This window comes from Schistocerca nitens, chromosome 6 (genome assembly GCF_023898315.1).
Source record: "Schistocerca nitens isolate TAMUIC-IGC-003100 chromosome 6, iqSchNite1.1, whole genome shotgun sequence".
In the NCBI taxonomy this organism is placed as follows: Eukaryota; Metazoa; Arthropoda; class Insecta; order Orthoptera; family Acrididae; genus Schistocerca; species Schistocerca nitens.
Window position 1 is genome coordinate 217074859 of NC_064619.1, and position 15515 is coordinate 217090373.

General features: G+C 42.4%; 1 non-coding gene across 1 annotated transcript; it reads right to left on the reverse strand.

Annotated features, from left to right (window-relative positions):
• Positions 1 to 14190: 14190 nt before the first annotated feature.
• On the reverse strand, positions 14191 to 14265 carry Trnas-cga (transfer RNA serine (anticodon CGA)). The gene has a single exon. It is a non-coding gene; the product is annotated as a tRNA-Ser (tRNA).
• Between the last annotated feature and the right edge of the window lie 1250 nt (positions 14266 to 15515).

Here is a 15515-nt window from a genome sequence, read left to right on the forward strand (position 1 = left end):
CACCACTTGCAGCTAGTTGTAGCCAGAAGTACTTCGTTGCACCAGAGCCCTTTAGGCCTATGTTGCAATGCCATTAACAACATTAACAGTCTTGCCATGAAAAGAACTCTCTGGACTGTGCTGGTCAGGAAACAGCTTATTTTTCCAAGTGTTGAAGCAAAACAGACACAGACAGTGAAATATTAAATTCTGAATGGAGTATACAGGTGAATCACTTAAGACTTGCACCCCTTTTATTTTGTGAACCATTCAAGGTAGAGAAAAGAAGTTTTCAGCCTAATATGATAATATGGGAGGGGCTCATAGTTTTGGTGCAAGTTTAATCCACTTACTTCTTATTTCAGTAGAGAAATTGAATCAAGTATGTTTTTCAAATGAAATACTGTAAGTTTTAATGGCTTTTGAAACCTCTTGAAAAGATTAGTACAGTTTTACAACAGCTGTTAACGTTGGCACTGAAACTTGTGTACCAGAAAGATAGGCTGGAAATGGATGTATATTGGCGTAAAATTTCAGTAATATCTAAAGACATAAATAAAGGGCAAAAATGCAAGATAATCTAGGTGAAGATAAGTGTCATAAGGTGGGTTCAGTTAGCAATGCAGATGTATTTCACACACATTTAGTATCAAGTTCTGGGATACTTTGAAGAAAATATTCTGGTACTGTGTAAATTCTAAGATCATGTCACAGTAATAGGGGGTGACTGCGATCTGCTGACTAGACTGGAAGAAACAAATGTTAGTAATGGGAGACATGGTAAAAGATCATGTGTTGTACTAAAAGTATTTTCTAATAATTATCTTGTGAAGTTGGCTAGAAAATCCTCCTGCAGTGATGGTATATTGAATCTGCTGACAACAAAAATTCCAAAACTTTAATGTGATTCAATAGTGCTAGATGAAAAAAGTGTGTTCATTATTTGGTAAAAAGCAGTGGTCAGATACGTCTGCAGGATGGGTAACATTGACAAGACTACCATCCAATTTCATTGACATCCGTCTATTGTAGAATGCAAGAATGTGTCCTGAGCTTAAACATAATGTCTTTCCAACAGAATGATCTCTTCCATACCAACCAGGATTCTGAAAACATCAATCACATGAAATCCAACTTGCGATTTTTCATACATGATGTCCTTAAATCCATTAGGCCATGGCAGTCAGATGGATGTTATATTTTTTCACTTCCAAAGACTCAGGATTATAGCAACATTTTTAACAAAGATAGAGTTACATGGGTCATCAAACAAAGTTAGTGATTTGGCTGAGGATTTCTTGGTAGGGAGGATACAGCATGTTATTTTGGATGGAGAGTCATCAACATATATAGCAGTATATTCAAGTGTGCACCAGGGAAGTTTGTTGCTATGTTGTATATTAATGACCTGGCTGCCAATATTGATAGTAAGTTCAGAATTTTTTGCAGATGATGCAGCTACTTGCAATGAAATACTGTCTGAAAATAGTTTCACAAATGTTCTCTGAGACCTTGATAAAATTTGATAGTGGTGCAAAGGTTAACCTATAGAAACATAAAACCATGCACTTCACAAAGCAAAAGCACATAGTAGCCTAAGATTATAATATCAGCAGGTTACAAATGAAATTGGTCAACTCATACAAATGTGTGGGTGTAACAGTTTGTAGAGATGTGAAATGGAATGATTACATAGACTCAGTTGTGGATAAAGCAAGTGGCAGACATTGACTCATTGATAGAATAGTGGGGAAATGGCTCAGTCTTCAAAGTAGAATGGGCACAAATCACTTGTGCATCCCATCCTAGAATACTTCTCCTGTATGTAGGACCCATACCGAATAGATCGTGTGCAAAGAAAGACTGCATGAATGGTCGCCTGTTTGTTTGACAAGTGGGAGAGGGTCATGGAAATGTTGAGAAACCTTGATGGGTAGTCTCTTGAAAATAGACACAAATTATCTCACAAAAGTCTATCAACACAGTATCAAAAAACAATATTGGGTGAAAATGCTTAATGGCATTGTTCAGCCCCACACTTTCCATTCCATAGTGATCATGAAGGCAATGACAGACTAAATGCAGCATGCCCAATGGTTTGTAAGCACAGGCATCTGCAAGTGGGGCCACTTGGTCCCTTTCCCCCGGGATCTGGAGTACAGAATTTTTATTCTATACTGAGAGGATGACCAACAGCTCTCCGGGATGTAATAAGTCTTTTGTGTCAGCTGTAAAATTTGGTTCTCATGGTATGACATGTCTTGAAACTGAGAGACTCATTTAAACCATAAATGCCAATTTTAAAGCCTTTCCTGCAACTCTTCCTTTTAAAACTATCTGCAGACACCCATGCTGAGGTAAACAGTCAATATACCCACACTCCCTATGTGATTGGCTCAAATGGCTCTGAGCACTATGGGACTTAACTTCTGAGGTCATCAGTCCCCTAGAACTTAGAACAACAAAAACCTAACTAATCTAAGGACATCACACACATCCATGCCTGAGGCAGGGTTCGAACCTGCGACCACAGCGCTTAGAACCGCTCAGCCACCCCAGCCGGCGATTGAAAGTAGAGGGTGACGATAGTATTATTGGTATCGAGTTTGTGGATGATGTAGATTGTTTGTAGGTTTAGTGTGAGTGAGGAGAGGTGGGAATTTGAGTTGGTAAAGGATCCTTGTTGGTGAAGGTGGAAAGCGAGGCGGGTGCGTGTCCCCATGTTCAGCCTGTTAGTAGTTTTAGACTACTGGGGACTTTCTGTTGGATGGTTAGTAGGTGAGATTTAGATGTTAGTTGTGAGTCGAAGGTTGGGACTGACAGGACGACACAGCGAGTTTATATTGACGCAGCATTAGGTGCGTCACGTATTGTGTCTTGGTAATAGATACTGGAATTAGCAGTGTATTTGGAAATCATATTTTACCGTTTAACATTAGGCGTTTATTTGTATGTTCTTTTCGGTTAAAATTCCACACATCATAATAATACGGAACTATGGCCGATACTGATCAACAGTGAGGAGGAGAGTTATTTCAGCGTCAGACTGTAGTCTCAATTCGAAAGAGTGTCAAGTCCACAGATTAGATCTATGAGTGGCGCCGGTCACCGGCGAGAAGGGGAATTATTTCGGCGTCACACCGCAGCTCCATACCGAAAGTACGGTTCTGGGAACAGGGCTAATCAGTACACACTTCTTTCCTATTTATTGTGCTTCTGTCATTGCGAGTGTTTCACTGACAACAACTGGCTTATAAACATCATAGTAGCAGCAGATAGACACACTTCTCGTTTGGTGAACATGTGCCTAGAAACAAAATGTTTGCCCGCTGCAATTATACTCAATTTATGAAGTTATTTCATGACTGTTTAGTGGAAGAAATTATAGCCTATTTTTAAAGATGTGACTTACAGACCACCGACAACTACGACACTTCCGAAATCTGCTGAACGCAAAGAAACGCCACGTTTGGCAGCAGACGTGCACGAACCTCAATGTCACATTGCTCGTAAGCTCTTCCAGGTATTGGAAGGCGCTGCACTGCCTTACTGGCAACAACCCTGCTCCCTACTACCACCTCCTGCACGATAATCACCCTCTCGCCAACAACCTAAGCAAAGACACTTTGCATCCTACCTTTCCGATACCTTCTCCATACCACACAACCCAAACTTCGATTACTCCCTATTCCTGACAACCTGTGAACCCCTCGCTCCTAGCTTCCACTTCCTCGATTACATCCTACAGATAGAACTCAATACTCCAATAACAACACAAGACATTCAACAGACACTCCATCACAAACACAACAATGCTCTCTGCCACAACTGCATCGCCTAGGGCTATATGTCACGTCTGCATCACCTACGGACACCTGAAAGAATGCCCCTGTCCATCCTGGAAATCATAGCCACCATTTACAATATAATCCTACACTTGGGTTTCTATCATGAGCCTCCTCTTCCTCAAACCTAATCAACCTACCACTGACACTTCCTCCTACCATCCCACCAGCCGCACCTCCATATTTGGCAAGGTCTGTGAGTTCATCCTATCTTGACATATCTGTAAATATGTACAACAACTACTACCCATTCCTGCATTCCTGTCCACCAGTGTGGCTTCTGTTCCAGTTTTTCCTCCGATGGCCAACTCCTGTACATTACTCATCTCCTATCCCTTCAAATGAACAACAGCAAATCCGTCATTTTTGTCTCCCTATATCTTGAGAAAGCTTAAGACCTCTCTAAGCTCCAGAGCTATGCACTTTCCATACATTATGTTGGCCTCATTGCCTCCTTTCTCTCTAATGGCCCATCTTATGTCACCATCAACAACACCAACTCCCTTATCTTCCATTCCACTGCAAGTGTGCCTCAAGGTTCTGTCCTCTCACTTCTCCTGCATGTCCTCTACGTTGCCGATATGCCAAAGCCCCCCTTCTCCTGCCGAAGACACCTCCTTCCTTTCCTTCCATCCCACCCTCCAGGAATCCTAACAATCCCTCCAGCTCCATCTCAAGCAGTTCACATTCAGGTGCAACCAGAGGCTCCTCAAATTAACCCTACCAAAATCCAAGAAATAATTGTAGGCCTAACCACCTTCAGCTCCCACCCCCCTACTAACCACTCAACAGAAAGCCCACAATAGACTAAAATATCTAAAACTGCTAAACTGGCCGAACATGGAGACTTCACCCTTCCACAGTCCTCCACACCTATAAATCCCAGATCACAACCATACTCTGTTGCCGGCCTCTCAGTGTTACTGGATCGCATAATTGTATCGAAATTATCATACATTTCGTTAAGGGGTCGTACATACATACAACCTACAATGTAAAATCCGTTTGTGGGTGTATGTCCTGGACTTATCGTTGGCCTATCTAATGGCTTCCAGGGGCAACAAAAAATTAACACTCAATATTCCGGGTAATTATTGACCAAATTTAAAAATTTAACATGCTTTAACACGATAAGTATTACAATTAGAAATTAAGTATGTGTCCTGCAGCTGATGGCGCTCAAATATTCCAACTTTGTTCATTCGTTACTCAAAAATGATAACACTTGGCGATTTTCAACAAGCTTCGCATTTAACTTGAAACCCTTACGAAACATTTTCCCGCTGACAGCCCCCCAAAAAATTATGGAAGGTGAAAAATTTATCGCTAATTACATTTTCGCTGTTCATATGGTCAAACTTCGGCATCTGCCAGGACTTTTTAACTTTTTACTTTAACGACGAGGGCCGGTGTGCCGGCCAGCCTGGGTGTGGTTTTTAGGCGGTTTTCCACATCCCAATCGGTGAATACCGAGCTGGTCCCCACGTCCCAGCCGGCCCCAGTGGCGCTTCAGTCCGGAACCGCGCTGCTGCTACGGTCGCAGGTTCGAATCCTGCCTCGGGCATGGATGTGTGTGATGCCCTTAAGTTAGTTAGGTTTAAGTAGTTCTAAGTTCTAGGGGACTGATGACCTCAGATGTTAAGTCCCATAGTGGTTAGAGCCATTTAAGCCCACGTCCCGCCTCATTTACACGACTCGCAGACATCTGAAGACGTTCACACTATTCCGCGGATTACACTAATGCAGACAGCTGGGGTACACTTAATTCCGGGGGGGGGGGGGAGGGGGGGCAGCAGGGGCATCCGACCACCCCGTAACATTAACCCTGCCTAAACCGATTCTAACAATGCCGACCCTGCGAAACGCGGGATAAAGGCACCAGCGAAAGAAAGACTATTAACGCTATTTGCAACGCACATTGCAGACAGCATCTGTGTATATTACTGAATGCACCTTCTAAATTGTATCACTGTACGGCACATAGTTGAAGGGGGTATGACGTGAAAGAAACTTCGACGTGTCAAAAACTAGCTTTTGCTTACATTGGCATGCAGTAAAACTTCAACATCAGGTGTGACGTTTTAATTTATCACTTCTTTATTGATAATGCCACTCGCAACACATTTTGCGTGTAGTATCTACGTATATCTCTGAATGCACCTGCAATATAACGTCACTGTAGAGCAAATAGTTCAGGAGATACGACGTCAGAAGTAATGAAATGAGATGCGTCAAAAACGCACTGCTGCTTAAAATGGAACGCAAATTACCTATTCTACAATCATCCAGTATTTCATGGTGAAAGCACTTAGCGACTCCCAGCAAACTTAAAGCATAATTTCCATCCTTTTCTAAACTTTTTCTCACTTACAGTCTTATCGTCAAGAATAACGCAATTAGAGTGCATTGGAAGAACTTGTAGCCGGCCTCAGCCGGGACTTCATGCTGGTATCGCATAAAAATAGACGTGTCCAATTACTTCACGTAACTTCTCCACATTTTAATGCTATCGGATTTTTAATTTTTTTACTAGGAAACAATTTATAAAAATTAAATATAATTCATGAAATTATATAAAAAATTGCTTCGTTATTTGCTTACCTTAGGAGAAGACTTAAAAATGGAATGCATCATCATCGTCATCATCATTGTCATCTTCATCTCCCTCCTATGGAGGGTCAGAAACAGAACTGAAAGTGGATGGCCGCGAATATAACTGCGTTTTCTTCATGCTACTGAGCGTATTTTCAGTAGGAACAAAATTTTTTCACGAGCTGCTGCTCCTCACACATTGGCTCGCAGCCAGACATCCGTTCACTATGCGAGTAACGAGCCTGTTCCTATTTTTCACTTTTATTAAGATTCATCTTACTAAAAACTCTTCCGCAGTCAGCATTTGAATGTGGAAGGGATAAATATGAGAGCGCAAACTCCGGTAAGGCTGGGAATTCTCTCTCGCCAAATAAAGTTTTTGAGTATGTTCCCCAAAATACCCCCATTTCTGAACAGTTCTTAATATTTTCGTGTATTTTTGCAATATGAATTTTCCTCCGGTCATCATCGATTTGTTGTAGATGCTTATCATCATGTAGAGCGCCTATTCTTGGCAGTTTTGACATACGAGGTATAAGAGAGGGAGTATTTTTTCTTTGTTTGAAAAAACGTTTTTAGGCGTCAAAACTGCAAGCAATGGCAATATATCAGCATCAAAGTTGTATATCCTTTTCAGTTCTTAACATCCCTACGGCATGAAATCCCTACATCTGCCGTAAGAATCTTTCGCGGCATCCCGTTCATTATATATTTCTGATTTCTGAATTGCCTTCAGAACTTCAACTTTTAAATACGTTTGACTGTAAGGAAGAAACATTGACTTGTTGTTGGTATCAATGTAAATAAATTTATTGGTTACAACGTATCTGTACTTCTGGTCGATGTAGCAAAGCAATATTTCCTTGTACCTTTCTACCATATTTTCATATAAATCTTTACCACCCAGGAAATAATTATTTAGACCTGTGAATTTCGGTAAAAATAGGCCAACAATAAATGAAATAATTAAAAAAATTATCACTGAGGGATCGGTGAGTTTCTTCTGCCCCAACCAGCCTCTCCTCTAGGTATTTAGAATCAAAATAGAGCATTCCATTGTTCTAAAATTCTCACTAAAACTGCCCTAAAAGACAGCCATCTAGTCTGTGATTGATGCAACAATTTATGAATTTTGATATCTAAAAACTTTTGAAATTCATGCAGTTGTGCGTATCTCTTAGCCCAAGCTTTAAAATGGTTATGAATGCTCCTAGACAGGTCTTCACAACGTCCAGCAAGACATTTACAAGCTTCACTGCACATATACGAAGCGAGTGACATACATTTGAGAATAATTAATCCAGGTAAATTTTTCAGTCAACCGAGTAGCCACACAGTTTCTTGACCCCATCATAGAATTATAACCATCAGAAACAAATTCTGTAATACTGTTTTCAGAAACATGTACTCAGAAAATAAAAGCATTATATGGGACTAAAGGATTTCACTTGTTGCACCTACACTAACCACCGTTAGTCCCATAATGGTTTCAAGCTGAAAACTGCGCAGTTCCTTGGATAAATATGAAATATTATTCAGATTTTCGATGAAATCAAAGGAGCGCGGCACACTGGTGTGACACGAACGCTTACAATATTATTGTAATAAATTAAGAGATTTCGATGTCAAACATTCTGCGAATTTTTATGTTTTTAAGGAAATTTCCTTGGATTTTAAGTAAGAAGGAGGCTTGTTTATTGTTTAATTATTCAATACATGTTGATAACTGTTACATTTCCATAGAAATGAAATGTAATTTAATCTAAACGTGCTTTTCCCTAAAATTCCGGGGATTTTTGGGTCCTTCGCTTATTTTTTGTTGCCCTGTTTTGATTTTCTTTTCAGCTTGTAGCCGCTTCTTAAACTTTATTATTCTTTTCGTTCTCCGCCAAAGAATCCATGGAAATCAATACAGTATTTCAGCTCTTATTCCATCCAGGGCCATCCATTGTTTGAGTTTTTCAGTTCAATTTTATCGCAGCTGTGCTCAGCAGTAGTGCGAATATGTGACTGCTAACCAGTATTTTCTATTGCAGTGTTGTTTGAAGTTGTTTTTCGGTACGGTAAATTCATAATACGGAGTAGGCTGTCCTCGAGTGGAAATAGTGAAACCATCGAGCCCGAAAAAAATAAACAGAAAGTAGTTAACAGGCAATATAGTGGTGATTATCTTAACTGTCTTTTTTTTGTATGTGGTGAATAAACATACCCAATTATCAACAAGGAATTTATCAAGTTCTGATATTCCAGAGTGGTTCACCTACTGCAGTGATGAATATTTTTAGCTACATTATCAGCACAGAGTATACTTCAGTGTATTACCATCTGCATTACAGTGACTGGTTGATTTGGGGAAGGGGAGCATGCATTAGCAGTTACTACAACCTTCTTAAATTTCTTTCGTACAAACTGGTCAGTTCACAGAACATTCTAACAACAAATACGTTGCATCGCCGCTGCACAGATAAACGACCTGCTGAAAGTTAATCAATTTACAGGAATAATGCAAAGCAAATAGGTTGCGAAAAAGCGCGACATAACGTATGTCGCACTGAGCAGTTGCTTTATCTTGGTCTATATTGGCCTGCACCATCATCCACGAACACAGCGTAGAACTATACTGTACTTTATAACGTTATTGCTTTGCACTTATTTGGAATAGCCAGCTTTAGAGCGCCAGCTCGAAAGTCCATAGGTCTGCCTTGGAAAGGGACACTAAGAAATCGAGCATATTTGTCTCTTCCTCACCGGGTTTCTTAAACAACAGTTTTGTTGTAATGGCTTCCTGTTCAGAGTCAGTGGGCCGGCAATTGCGTACACGTCCTCTTGTGTTTTTTTCTTTGCAGGCATAAATCCTTTCTGGGGTTCGAAGTCAGATTTTCTCAGTTGAAGACATAAAGTCTGCAAATGAGCCCACGATCATTTTATGGCACTTGGCGGCCATTGCTAGTTCATTACTACCGAGCGCCACGTAACACCTAAGAAGAAATCACGAATGGCTCTGAGCACTATGGAACTTAACTTCTGAGATCATCAGTCCTCTAGAACTTAGAACTACTTAAACCTAACTAACCTAAGGACATCACACACATCCATGCCCGAGGCAGGATTCGAACCTGCGACCGTAGCGGTCGCGCGGTTCCAGACTGTAGCGCCTAGAACCGCTCGGCCACCCCCCCCCCCCCCCCGCCCCCCCCCGGCCGGCAAATCACAAATAAAATGTTAATTTTTTATTAATAACTAGCTGAGAATCCCAACGTTTCCCAAGTGTTTACTTTTAGGTATACGTCCATGCCCTTACTACGTAGCGTCTGCGTTTGAGCTTAATGTTTATGACGCCGTATCTCCTGCTCTATGTCCCGTAAGAAAATATTATTTTGTAAGTACATTCTATGGCATATATGGATACTGTCCGCGAAATGTGTTGTGAATGGAGTTAATAACAAGGAAGTAATAAATTTCAACGTCGTGCACGATGTGGCATTTTTACATTTATCTCACTGTTTATGACTTCATATCTCCTGAACTATGTGTTGTAAAATTATTTAATTTTCCACTTACATTCAGTGGTATATCTGCATACTGTCTGTAAAATGTGTCGCTAATATAGTTAGTAGTAAAGAAGAAATAACTTATACCTAACGTTATGCCTCTTGCTGTATTTTTACTGCATGAACAACGGAAAAGTAGAAAGCGAAAAACATCTTTCCTCTCATCATTTTTAGGGGGCTCTCAGCGAGAAAAAAATTCGTAAAGATTTGAAGATGTGTAAAGTTTGTTGCAAGTCGCTAAGTGCTCTTATTCTCAAACATCAGATGATTGAAGTCTGGGAATTCAGGCATCGCGAGCTACGTTTCGTTTCCAACCCCACCCGTTTGATAGGCAGGTCATTCTTACCCCCTCAGCAATTATCGCCTTACAGCAAGGTAGAGGATGTCCGGGAAGCAGGGAAGAATATTAAAGTGCTGTAGAACAAACAAAAATTATTGAAAATGTAATGTTCTTTTAACAAACACATTAATGAACTTCTCCCATTTATGTACGAAAAATTATATCCTCCATATGACCACCCAAGGCCGCGCGGCAACGAGCAGTACGTTCATTGAAGTTCTCGATGACGCGTTCACAAACATCTGATGGGATGCCGTTAATAACCCTTTTAATTCCGTCCTTCAATTGGTGTATTGTTTGCGGTTTGTTCGCGTACACTTTTGATTTCACAAATCCTCACAAAAAAAGTCTCAAGGCGTAAGATCGCATGATCTGGGAGGCCATTGCTGGTTGTCACGCAAAGAGAATTTTTTGAGGAAACTTTTCATTCAGCAGACCAATCGTTTAACGGGATGTGTGACATGTCGCACCATCTTGTTGAAACCAAAAATCGTCATTTTCATCAATAAGAGGGAAAAGCCAATCAGAAAGCACATTTCGGTATCGTTCGCCGTTCACAATGATGGCAGTTCCATTATTTTCAAAATAGGGGCGATCACCCCTCCTGTCCAGAATCCGCACCACACAGTCGTGCGTTGTGGATGCATCTTATCCTCCAAAGTCACACGCGGATCTTCGTTACTCAAAATTCTGCAGTTTTACTTACTGACGTACACACTGAGGTGGAAGTGCAGCTCATCTGAAAAAAATTATTCTTTTTGTGAAGTTGTCTTCTCCGCTTGTCGAGCCAAGACCCATTGAGCAAATCGATGTTTCTTTCCATGATACATGATATTCAAGCGTCAACTCTTGCCCAAGTTGAGTCTCGTACGCTTGCATTTTCAGATCTTTTGAAAGGATTTCATCCAGTGAACTTGGTGATAAATTCCATTGTTGAGCTCGTCGGCGAACTGATTTTCTGGGGTTCATGGTCACATTGTCACTCACGGTGTTAATGTTTTCTCGTTTTCGAAAAGAACGCGCTCCTCCGTTTTTTTTTTTTTTTTTTTTTTTTACGTTTGAAACAGAACACGTGGTCTCAAACTTCCGGATCAACTTCCGAACTGATGGTTCGACTGGAGCAGCATTACGGCCGAGTGCCATACGCAGTTCACGAATGGTTGCCGTGGGAATAACTGTAAGTAACCTTTTATCACTTGGATAAGTTGCTCATTTGTTATCTACCCCATGACGAAAATAAACATCAAACAACAACTCTTACTACACGAAAGGTCCGCCCCGGTAGCTGAATGGTCAGCGTGACGGATTGTCTATCTTCTGGGCCCGGGTTCGATTCCCGGCTGAGTCGCGAAATTTTCTCCGCCCAGGGGCTGGGTGTTGTGCTGACCTCATCATCATCATCCTCATCGACTGCAGGTCGCCGAAGTGGCGTCAAATTGAAAGACCGGCACCCGGCGAACGGCCTACCCGACGGGGGGCCCAAGCCATACGATTAAATAAAAAAACTACACAAAAGCTATCAGGAAAGGATTGCAGACAACAATAATGCAAAAACGACGGCTGCCAACCGTCATATGACACAACGGCGCAAAATTCAAATTCGTCCTTACTTGCCGGACACCCGTTATAAGTTTATCGAGTTTGGTTGAAATCGGTCCAATGGTTTAGCAGGAGATGTGGAACACTCTCTCTCTCTCTCTCTCTCTCTCTCTCTCTCTCTCACACACACACACACACACACATACATCAATACGTTTTATAATATGTATGGACAACAATGTTAAATTTTATTAATAATAACTTTAGCATTGTAATTTAAATGAGAAAGAAAAATTTGAGGATACTCCATTAACATTATAATCAATTTGGAACAAATCAGTAATCGGAAGAAATGCCGTTGGAGGGAGGATCAATCAGTGGATGTTTCCGCTCAAAAATAGCATTTGGATCTTTTTGTTTTTGAGGTCGTGTTACGCTTCGTGACAGAAGGATAAATGTCTACCAAGACCAATTTCCCGGAAAATATATCATCATTAGAGTAAATTCTATATATTACTAAATGTGTTTATAGAGGGGGGGGGGGGGGGGGCAATAAAGTATAGTGTTGCACTCCAGGCGCCGAGGAGGGGGATGGGGAAATAAAGTGTTGTGGCACGGGCGTCGATTTTTTTTTTTTTGGGGGGGGGGGGGGCACACCAATTAGGTGTCATGCCCCGGTCGCCAATTATGTTTTCGCTACGCCGCTGACCACTACCTGTCGGAATTTGAAAACGGCAGGATCGTAACCTATCGAGACAGTGGTTCATCTTTCCGCGATATTTCTGCTCGCGTTAGTAGGGATGCCATGACTGTCACATGAATACAGGGCTATTACAAATGATTGAAGCGATTTCATAAATTCACTGTAGCTCCATTCATTGACATATGGTCACGACATACTACAGATACGTAGAAAAACTCATAAAGTTTTGTTCAGCTGAAGCCGCACTTCAGGTTTCTACCGCCAGAGCGCTCGAGAGCGCAGTGAGACATAATGGCGACAGGAGCCGAGAAAGCGTATGTCATGCTTGAAATGCACTCACATCAGTCAGTCATAACAGTGCAACGACACTTCAGGACGAAGTTCAACAAAGATCCACCAAATGCTAACTCCATTTGGCGATGGTATGCGCAGTTTAAAGCTTCTGGATGCCTCTGTAAGGGGAAATCAACGGGTCGGCCTGCAGTGAGCGAAGAAACGGTTGAACGCGTGCGGGCAAGTTTCACGCGTAGCCTGCGGAAGTCGGCGAATAAAGCAAGCAGGGAGCTAAACGTACCACAGCCGACGGTTTGGAAAATCTTACGGAAAAGGCTAAAGCAGAAGCCTTACCGCACTTCCATCATGATGTTCGGCATTTCTTAAACAGGAGATTGGAAAACCGATGGATCGGTCATGGTGGATATCATGATCACCAATTCATGTCATGGCCTCCACGCTCTCCCGACTTAACCCCATGCGATTTCCTTCTGTGGGGTTACGTGAAAGATTCAGTGTTTAAACCACCTCTACCAAGAAACGTGCCAGAACTGCGAGCTCGCATCAACGGTGCTTTCGAACTCATTGATGGGGACATGCTGCGCCGAGTGTGGGAGGAACTTGATTATCGGCTTGATGTCTGCCGAATCACTAAAGGGGCACATATCGAACATTTGTGAATGCCTAAAAAAACTTTTTGAGTTTTTGTATGTGTGTGCAAAGCATTGTGAAAATATCTCAAATAATAAAGTTATTGTAGAGCTGTGAAATCGCTTCAATCATTTGTAATAACCCTGTATACACTCGACAGCTTCAGAAGGGCCTTGGAGGACGTCAATGATCCACCCGACTAGCGACCGAAAGAACAGGCAAAATTGTTTGCTCAGCCACGCAGGGTCGTAAAATCATATGACGTTCCTTGAGTCACGAAGTAGGATTGTATCCTGCAAGCCAGGTATCCACACGGACAATCGCACTACGGACTGCCAGCACATCGATCCCTTGACGCGAATACAGATAAGAGGGGCGCCGACATTGATACATGCAACGACAGTACAGGACACACGAAAGATAACACGTTGTCTTTTCAGATGAGTCTCTGGTCTGAGTACAATATCAAGGTGAACGTATCCGTATATGGAGGCACCAAGGGGAATGAACGTTTCCACATTGTATACAATGAGGTGACAAAAGTCATGGGATAGCGATATGATGATGATGATGTCCCACACTCCGAAGAGTGTAGGGGACGATGCGGGAGACCCGCACCACCGTACTAGGCAAGGTCCTAGTGGAGGTGGTTTGGCATTGCCTTCCTCCGATCGTAATGAGGATGAATGATGAAACTTCCTGGCAGATTAAAACTGTGTGCCGGACCGAGACTCGAACTCGGGACCTTTGCCTTTCGCGGGCAAGTGCTCTACCAACTGAGCTATCCAAGCACGACTCACGCCCCGTCTTCACAGCTTTACTTCCAACAGTACCTCGTCTCCTACCTTCCAATCTTTACAGAAGGTCTCCTGCGAACCTTGCAGAACTAGCACTCCTGAAAGAAAGGATATTGCGGAGATATGGCTTAGCTACTGTGAGGACGGGGCGTGAGTCATGCTTAGGTAGCTCAGTTGGTAGAACACTTGCCCGGGAAAGGCAAAGGGAGTTCGAGTCTCGGTCCGGCACACAGTTTTAATCTTCAAGGAAGTTTCATATCAGCGCACACTCCGATGCAGAGTGAAAATCTCATTCGGGATTAATGATGATAATTTAAACGAGACAACAACACCCAGTCATCTCGAGGCAGGAAAAATCACTGACCCCACCCAGAACCGAATCCGGGAACCCGTGCGCGTGAAGCGAGAACGCTACTTCTTTTTTTTTTTTCATTTCGTTCGTTGTATGTGCTCGGGGCGGACGTCGTAAGACATCTGTTTAAGTTCGTCTTTGATCGGTTAACTCAGTTTTTTTTTATTACAGAGGGCTGCTAACCCTCTGATCGAACACGCTGAGCTACCGTGCCGGCGTGAGCTGCGGACGAATAGCGATATGCACATATACAAATGGCGGTAGTATCGCGTACACAAGGTGTTAAAGATTGGCGCTTTGGCAGAGCTGTTATTTGCTCTCGGGTGACTCGTGCAGAGGTTCCCGACATGATTATGGCCGCACTATGGAAGTTATCGGACTTTGAACGCGGAGTGGTAGTTGGAGCTCTACGCAGGGGACATCCCATTTCAAGTGGTTAGGGAATTCAATATTCGGAGATCCATAGTGCCAAGAGTGTGCCGAGAATATCAAATTTAGGGCATTACCTCAGACCACACACAACGCAGTGACCGACGGCTTTCACTTAACGACTGAGAGCAGCAGCGTTTGTGTACAGTTGTCAGTGCTCAAATGGCTCTGAGCACTATGGGACTTAACAGCTATGGTCATCAGTCCCCTAGAACTTAGAACTACTTAAACCTAACTAACCTAAGGACATCACACAACACCCAGCCATCACGAGGCAGAGAAAATCTCTGACCCCGCCGGGAATCGAACCCGGGAACCCGGGCGTGGGAAGCGAGAACGCTACCGCACGACCACGAGATGCGGGCTGTCAGTGCTAATAGCCAAGCAACACTCCCTGAAACAACAGCAGAAATCACTGTGGGATGTTGAGCGAATGCATTCGTTCGGACAGTACAGCAAAATTT